The sequence below is a fragment of the Triticum dicoccoides genome, chromosome 5A (assembly GCF_002162155.2).
Source record: "Triticum dicoccoides isolate Atlit2015 ecotype Zavitan chromosome 5A, WEW_v2.0, whole genome shotgun sequence".
Lineage (NCBI taxonomy): Eukaryota > Viridiplantae > Streptophyta > Magnoliopsida > Poales > Poaceae > Triticum > Triticum dicoccoides.
In genome coordinates, this window is record NC_041388.1 from 628,098,153 (window position 1) to 628,107,511 (window position 9,359).

Sequence of the window (9,359 nt, forward strand, 5' to 3'; positions counted from 1 at the left end):
TGACATTTTCGCTGTGCAACATCTGCGTCATGTTTTTTCTAAATAGCAAATATTCAGCCCATGTGTGGGTCGTCGGACGCACCTGGACGCGGATGCAACCTCGGACTGGCAGGCGAGACCCACGCAGAAACCTATCGGTCCGATGGGCGGCTCCTTTGATTTTAGGGGAGGACGCATTCATGGTGCCCCCACTCCGTCGTGCCGTCTGAGGGACCAAGTCCGGCTATTTAAAATGGATGGCGAGGCAAGCCTAACCCGTCTCATTCTCATTCCTCCCGTCTGTGCCACCACTGCCCACTCCTCTCACTATTCTCATCTCTTCAGAGGTCCGCCAACGCCGACGTTGCCATGGTCCGCAACAAGATAATCTACTACAGGCTGCTCATGCCGAAGCAACGTGCGTAGATCCAGGCGGAGATGCGGGCCATGGCGGAGGCCCGCTCCATGCATTGCGCCATAGCATTGCGGTCGGTCTGCCTTCGGATACGACGTATAGTCCCGACGAGGAGGCGTCGACGTACATGGAGGTGGATACGCCGAAGCAGGAGGAAGTGTGGGGGTGGAGTTGATGGCACCGCTGTAGGAGGTGTCGAAGGAGCCACCGTCGGACGAGGAGGAGGAGGCACCAACACAAGTCCATGCCGAATTCGGGATGGAGGACGCGCTCACGGAGTTCGAGCTCACCTAGGTGGAGGAGGCAGCGGAGCAACAAGCCATCCTCAACTCCATCCACTCGGAGGTGGAGGTGGAGGCCAACCACCACTTCCTCCGTGAGGCGGCCTGATACGTCCATTTTGCATCATGCTTTTATATCGATATTTATTGCATTATGTGCTGTTATTACATATTATGTCACAATACTTATGTCTATTCTCTCTTATTTTACAAGGTTTACATGAAGAGGGGGAATGCCGGCAGCTGGAATTCTGGGCTGGAAAAGGAGCAAATATTAGAGACCTATTCTGCACATCTCCAAAAGTCCTGAAACTTCACGGGAGCACGTTTCAGAATATAAAAAAAATATTGGATGGAAGAAGTACCAGAGGGGGGCCACCCACCATCCACGAGGGTGGGGGCGCGCCCTACCCCCTGGGCATGCCCCCTGCCTCGTGGGCCCCCTGGCAGCCCTCTGATGCCCATCTTTGGCTATATGGAGTCTTTCGTCAAGGAAAAAATCATAAGCAATCTCACGGGACGAAACTCCGCCGCCACGAGGCGAAACCTTGGCGGAACCAATCTAGGGCTCCGGCGGAGCTGTTCTGCCGGGGAAACTTCCCTCCGGGAGGGGGAAACCATCACCATCGATCCTCTCATCGGGAGGGGGTCAATATCCATCAACATATTCACCAACACCATCTTATCTCAAACCCTAGTTCATCTCTTGTATCCAATCTTTGTATCAAAATCTCAGATTGGTACCTATGGGTTGCTAGTAGTGTTGATTACTCCTTGTAGTTGATGCTAGTTGGTTTACATGGTGGAAGATCATATGTTCAGATCCATTATGCATATTAATACCCCTCTGATTATGAACATGAATATGCTTTGCGAGTAGTTCCATTTGTTCCTGAGGACATGGGAGAAGTCTTGCTATAAGTAGTCATGTGAATTTGGTATTCGTTCAATATTTTGATGAGATGTATGTTGTCACCCCTCTAGTAGTGTCATGTGAACATCGACTACATGACACTTCGCCATTGTTTGGGCCTAGAGGAAGGCATTGGGAAGTAATAAGCAGATGATGGGTTGCTAGAGTGACAGAAGCTTAAACCCTAGTTTATGCATTGCTTCGTAAGGGACTGATTTGGATCCATATGTTTCATGCTATGGTTAGGTTTACCTTAATACTTCTGTTGTAGTTGCGGATGCTTGCAATAGGGGTTAATCATAAGTGGGATGCTTGTCCAAGGAAGGACAGTACCCAAGCACCGGTCCAACCACATATCAAATTATCAAAGTACCGAACACGAATCATATGATCGTGATGAAAACTAGCTTGATGATAATTCCCATGTGTCCTCGGGAGTGCTTTCCTTTATATAAGAGTTTGTCCAGGCTTGTCCTTTGCTACAAAAAGGATTGGTCCATCTTGCTGCACCTTATTTACTTTTATTACTTGTTACCCGTTACAAATTACCTTATCACAAAACTATCTGTTACTGATAATTTCAGTGCTTGCAGAGAATACCTTGCTGAAAATCGCTTATCATTTCCTTCTGCTCCTCGTTGGGTTCGACACTCTTACTTATCGAAAAGGCTACGATAGATCCCCTACACTTGTGGGTCATCAAGACTCTTTTGTGGCGCCATTGCCGGGGAGTGAAGCGCCTTTGGTAGGTGGAATTTGGTAAGGAAAAATTTATATAGTGTGCTGAAATTTACTGTCACTTGTTACTATGGAACATAATCCTTTGAGGGGCTTGTTCGGGGTATCTTCACCACGACCAGTAGAGCAAAGAGTTGCTCCTCAACCTACTGAACCTACTGAAAATGTTTGCTTTGAAATTCCTTCGGGTATGATAGAGAAACTGCTAGCTAATCCTTTCACAGGTGATGGAACATTACATCCCGATTTGCACCTAATCTATGTGGATGAAGTTTGTGGATTATTTAAGCTTGTAGGTATGCCCGAGGATGTTATCAAGAAGAAGGTCTTCCCTTTATCTTTGAAGGGAAAGGCATTGACATGGTTTAGGCTATGATGATATGGGACCATGGAACTACAACCGATTGAAATTGGAATTTCATCAAAAGTTTTATCCTATGCATCTTGTTCATCGTGATCGTAATTATATATATAATATTTGGCCTCGCGAAGGAGAAAGCATCGCTCAAGCTTGGGGGAGGCTTAAGTCAATGTTATATTCATGCCCCAATCATGAGCTCTCAAGAGAAATTATTATTCAAAAAATTTATGCTCGGCTTTCTCTCGATAATTGCTCCATGCTCGATACTTCTTGTAATGGATCTTTATGATGAATACTATTGAATTCAAATGGGATTTATTGGAAAGAATTAAACACAACTCTGAAGATTGGGATCTCGACGAAGGTAAGGAGTCAGGTATAACACCTAAGTTTGATTGTGTTAAATCTTTTATGGATACCGATGCTTTCCGTGAATTTAGCTCTAAATATGGACTTGACTCTGAGACAGTAGCTTCTTTCTGTGAATCCTTTGCTACTCTTGTTGATCTCCCTAAGGAGAAGTGGTTTAAATATAATCCTTCCATTAAAGTAAAAGTAGTTGCACCTATTAAAGTTGAAGAAAAGACTATCACTTATAATGATCCTGTTGTTACTGCTTTTATTGAGAAACCACCTTTCCCTGCTAGAATAAATGATCATGCTAAAGCTTCAATTGTGGTTCGTAAGAGTAATACTAGAACACCTACACCCTCTGAGCAAATTAAAGTTGAACATAGTGTTTCTATGGTTAAAGATCTCTTGGCCGATAACATTGATGGGCATGCTATTTACTTCTGTGATGAAGCTGCTAGAATTGCTAGACCTGATACTAAAAATAAACATAGACCTGTTGTAGGCATGCATGTTATTTCTGTTAAAATAGGAGATCATTGCTATCATGGCTTATGTGATATGGGTGCTAGTGCAAATGCAGTACCTCATTCCTTATACAAATAAATTATGCATGATATTGCACCTGCTGAGATAGAGGAAATTGATGTTACAATTAAGCTTGCCAATAGAGACACTATTTCACCAGTTGGGATTATTAGAGATGTTGAAGTTTTGTGTGGGAAAGTTAAATATCCTGCTGATTTTCTTGTTCTTGGTTCCCCTCAAGATGACTTTTGTCCCATTATATTTGGTAGACCCTTCTTGAATACTGTTAATGCCCAGATAGACTGCAAAAAGGATGTTGTTACTATTGGTCTAGGGGATGTCTCATGAGTTTAATTTTGCTAAATTTCGTAGACAACCCCGACGTCTATGATACGACCATTTTGCATCATGCTTTTATATCGACATTTATTGCATCATGGATTGTTATTTCACTTTATGTCACAATACTTATGGCTATTCTCTCTTATTTTACAAGGTTTACATAAGGAGGGAGAATGCCGGCAGCTGGAATTCTGGGCTGGAAAAGGAGCAAATATTAGAGACCTATTCTGCGCAACTCCAAAAGTCCTAAAACTCCACGGAACATCTTAAAATAAATAAAGAAAAATCCTTGCCAAAGATGAAGGCCAGGGGGCCCACACCCTGCTCACGAGGGTGGGGGAGCGCCCCCCCTAGGACGTGCCCCCCTACCTCGTGGGCCCCCTGGTGGCTCTCCGACGCCCATCTTCTACTATATGAAGTCTTTCGATGAGAAAAAAATAAGAAGGAACTTTTCGGGACGAGACTCCGCCGCCACGAGGCGGAACCTTGGCGAATCCAATCTAGAGCTCCGGTAGAGCTGTTCTGCCGGGGATACTTCCCCCCGGGAGGGGGAAATCATCACCATCGTCATCACCAACGCTCCTCTCATCGGGAGAGGGCAATCTCCATCAACATCTTCACCAGCACCATCTCATCTCCAAACCCTAGTTCATCTCTTGTATCCAATTCTTGTCTCCAAGTCTGGGATTGGTGCTAGTAGTTTGCTAGTAGTGTTGATTACTCCTTGTAGTTGATGCTAGTTGGTTTAATTGGTGGAAGATCATATGTTCAGATCCTATATGCATATTATTACCCCTCTGATTATGAACATGAATATGCTTTGTGATTAATTATGTTCGTTCCTGAGGACAAGGGAGAAGTCTTGCTATGAGTAGTCATGTGAATTTGGTATTCGTTTGGTATTTTGATAAGATGTATGTTGTCTAGCCTCTAGTGGTGTTATGTGAACGTCGACTACATAACACTTCACCATTATTTGGGCCTAGAGGAAGGCATTGGGAAGTAATAAGTAGATGATGGGTTGCTAGAGTGACAAAAGCTTAAACCCTAGTTTATGCGTTGCTTAGTAAGGGGCTGATTTGGATCCATATGTTTCATGCTATGGTTAGGTTTACCTTAATACTTTTGTTGTACTTGCGGATGCTTGCAATAGAGGTTAATCATAAGTGGGATGTTTGTTCAAGTAAGAACATCACCCAAGCACCGGTCCACCCACATATCAAATTATCAAATTATCGAACGCGAATCATATGAACGTGATGAAAACTAGCTTGACGATATTCCCATGTGTCCTCGGGAGCGCTTTTCCTATTATAAGAGTTTGTTCCGGCTTGTCCTTTGCTACAAAAGGATTGGGCCACCTTGCTGCGCTTTATTTACTTTTGTTACTTGTTGCTGGTTACAATCTATCTTATCACAAAACTATCTGTTACCACTTATTTCAGTACTTGCAGAGAATACCTTACTGAAAACCGCTTATCATTTCCTTCTGCTCCTCGTTGGGTTCGACACTCTTACTTATCGAAAGGACTACGATAGATCCCTTATACTTGTGGGTCATCAAGACTCTTTTCTGGCGCCATTGCCGGGGAGTGTAGCGCCTTTGGTAGGTGGAATTTGGTAAGGAAAAATTTATATAGTGTGCTGAAATTTACTGTCACTTGTTACTATGGAAAGTAATTCTCTGAGGGGCTTGTTCGGGGTATCTTCACCCCGTCCAGTAGAGCAAAGAGTTTCTCCTCAACCTACTAAACCTATTGAAAATGAAACTCCTTTTGAATTTCCTTCGGGTATGATGGAAAAACTGCTAACTAACCCTTTTACAGGAGATGGAACAAAGCATCCTGATGAGCACTTAATATATGTGGACGAAGTTTGTGGATTATTTAAGGTTGCAGGTATACCCGATGATGTTGCTAAGAAGAAGGTCTTCCCTTTATCTTTGAAGGGAGACACATTGATATGGTATAGGCTATGTGATGATATGAGATCATGGGACTATAAAAGATTGAAGTTGGAATTTCATCAAAAGTATTACCCTATGCATCTTGTTCATCGTGATCGCAATTATATATATAATTTCCGGCCTCACGAAGGAGAAAGCATCGCTCAAGCTTGGGGGAGGCTTAAATCAATGTTATATTCATGCCCCAATCATGAGCTCCCGAGAGAAATAATTATGCAAAATTAATATGTCCGGCTTTCTGATAACAATCGCACCATGCTCGATACTTCTTGTGCTGGCTCTTTTATGATGAAGACTACTAAATTCAGATGGAATTTATTGGATAGAATTAAACACAACTCTGAAGATTGGGACCTCGACGAAGGTAAGGAGCCAGGTATGACACCTAAGTTTGATTGTGTTAAATCTTTTATGGATACCAATATTTTCCGTAAGTTTAGCACTAAATATGGACTTGACTCTGAGATAGTAGCTTCTTTCTGTGAATCTTTTGCTACTTATGTTGATCTCCCTAAGGAGAAGTGGTTTAAATATCATCCTCCCATAGAAGTAAAAGTAGCTGCACCAATTAAAGTTGAGGAAAAGACTATCACTTATAATGATCCTATTGTTCCTACTTCTTATGTTGAGAAACCACCTTTCCCTGTTAGAATAAAGGATCATACTAAAGCTTCAACTGTTGTTCGTAAAAGCAATATTAGAACTTATACACCTCCTGAGCAAGTTAAAGTAGAACCTAATATTGCTACTGTTAAAGATCTCTTATCTGATAATATTGATGGGCATGTTATTTAGTTCGAAGGTGAAACTGCTAGAATTGCTAAACCTTGTGCTAAAGATAAACATAGACCTGTGGTAGGTGTGCCTGTTATTTATGTTAAAATAGGAGATCATTGTTATCATGGCTTATGTGATATGGGTGCAAGTTCTAGTGTTATGCCGCATACCTTATACGAATAAATTAGGAATGAAATTGCACCTGTTGAGTTAGAAGATATTGATGTTACTATTAAACTTGCTAATAGAGATACTATTGCACCAATTGGAATTGTTAGAGATGTTGAAGTCTTGTGGGGGAAAACTAAATATCCTGCTGATTTTCTTGTTCTTACTTCTCCGCAAGATAGCTTTTGTCCCATTATATTTGGTAGACCCTTCTTGAACACTGTTAATGCTAGGATAGATTGCGAAAAGAATGTTGTTACTATTGGCTTGGATGATATGGTTCATGAGTTTAATTTCTCTAAATTTAGTAAACAACATCGTGAGGAAGAATTACCTAGTAAGGATGAAATTATTGGTCTTGCTTCTATTGCCGTACCTCCTAGTGATCCTTTAGAACACTATTTGCTAGACCATGAAAATGATATGTTCATGAATGAAAGAAGGGAAATAGATGAAGTATTCTTTAAACAGGAACCTATTCTGCAACATAATTTGCTTGTTGAAATTTTAGGGGACCCTTCTCCACCTAAGGGTGATCCAGTGTTTGAGCTTAAACCGTTGCCTGATAATCTTAAATATGCTTATCTTGATGAAAAGAAGATATATCCTGTTATTATTAGTGCTAACCTTTCAGAGCATGAAGAAGAAAGATTATTGAAAACTCCGAAGAAGCATCGTGCTGCTATTGGATATACTCTTGATGATCTTAAGGGCATTAGTCCCACTCTATGTCAACATAAAATAAATTTGGAAGCAGATGCCAAACCAGTTCGTGATCCTCAACGATGTTTGAATCCTAAAATGAAAGAAGTGGTAAGAAAGGAAATATTAAAGCTTCTGGAGGCAGGTATAATCTATCCTGTTGCTGATAGTGAGTGGGGAAGTCCTGTCCATTGTGTCCCTAAGAAGGGAGGTATTACTGTTGTTCCTAATGATAAAGATGAATTGATTCCATAAAGAATTATCATAGGTTATAGGATGGCAATTGATTTCCGCAAATTAAATAAAGCTACTAAGAAAGATCATTACCCCTTACCTTTTATTGATCAAATGCTATAAAGATTATGCAAACATACACACTATTGCTTTCTAGATGGTTATTCTGGTTTCTCTCAAATACCTGTGTCGGCTAGAGATCAATCAAAGACTACTTTTACATGCCCTTTTGGTACTTTTGCTTATAGATGTATGCCTTTTGGTTTATGTAATGCACCTGCTACCTTTCAAAGATGCATGATGGATATATTCTCTGACTTTTGTGAAAAGATTTGTGAGGTTTTGATGGACGACTTTTCCGTCTATGGTTCCTCTTTTGATGATTGCTTGAGCAATCTTGATCGAGTTTTGCAGAGATGTGAAGAAACTAATCTTGTCTTGAATTGGGAAAAGTGCCACTTTATGGTTAATGAAGGTATTGTCTTGGGGCATAAAGTTTTTGAAAGAGGTATTGAAGTTGATAAAGCCAAGGTCGATGCTATTGAAAAGATGCCATGTCCCAAGGACATCAAAGGTATAAGAAGTTTCCTTGGTCACGCCGGATTTTACAGGAGGTTCATTAAGGACTTCTCAAAAATTTCCCGACCTCTGACAAATTTATTGCAAAAAGATATACCATTTGTCTTTCATGATGATTGTGTAGAAGCATTTGAAATACTTAAGAAAGCATTAGTCTCTGCACCTGTTGTTCAGCCACCTGATTGGAATTTACCCTTTGAAATTATGTGTGATGCTAGTGATTATGCTGTAGGTGCTATTCTAGGGCAAAGAGTTGATAAGAAATTAAATGTTATTCATTATGCTAGTAAGACTCTAGACAATGCTCAAAGAAATAATGCTGCTACTGAAAAAGAGCTTTTAGCAGTTGTATTTGCTTGTGATAAGTTCATATCTTATATTGTTGATTCTAAAGTAACTATTCAAACTGATCATGCTGCTACTAAATACCTTATGGAAAAGAAAGATGCTAAGCCTAGACTTATTAGATGGGTTCTCTTGCTACAAGAATTTGATTTGCATATTGTTGATAGAAAGGGAGTTGAGAAGCCCGTTGCAGACAACTTGTCTAGGTTAGAAAATATTCTTGATGACCCACTACCTATTAATGATAGCTTTCCTGATGGACAATTAAATGTTATAAGTACTTCTCATAGTACTGCATGGTATGCTGATTATGCTAATTATATTGTTGCTAAGTTTATACCACCTAGCTTCACATACCAACAAAAGAAAAAGTTCTTCTATGATTTGAGACATTACTTTTGGGATGACCCACATCTTTATAAAGAAGGAGTAGATGGTGTTATTAGACATTGTGTACCTGAGCATGAACAGGAACAGATCCTACGCAAGTGTCATTCCGAGTCTTATGGAGGACACCACGCTGGAGATATAACTGCACATAAGGTATTGCAATCTGGTTTTTATTGGCCTACTCTCTTCAAGGATGCTCGTAAGTTTGTCTTGTCTTGTGATGAATGTCAAAGAATTGGTAATATTAGTAGACGTCAAGAAATGCCTATGAATTATTCTCTTGTTATTGA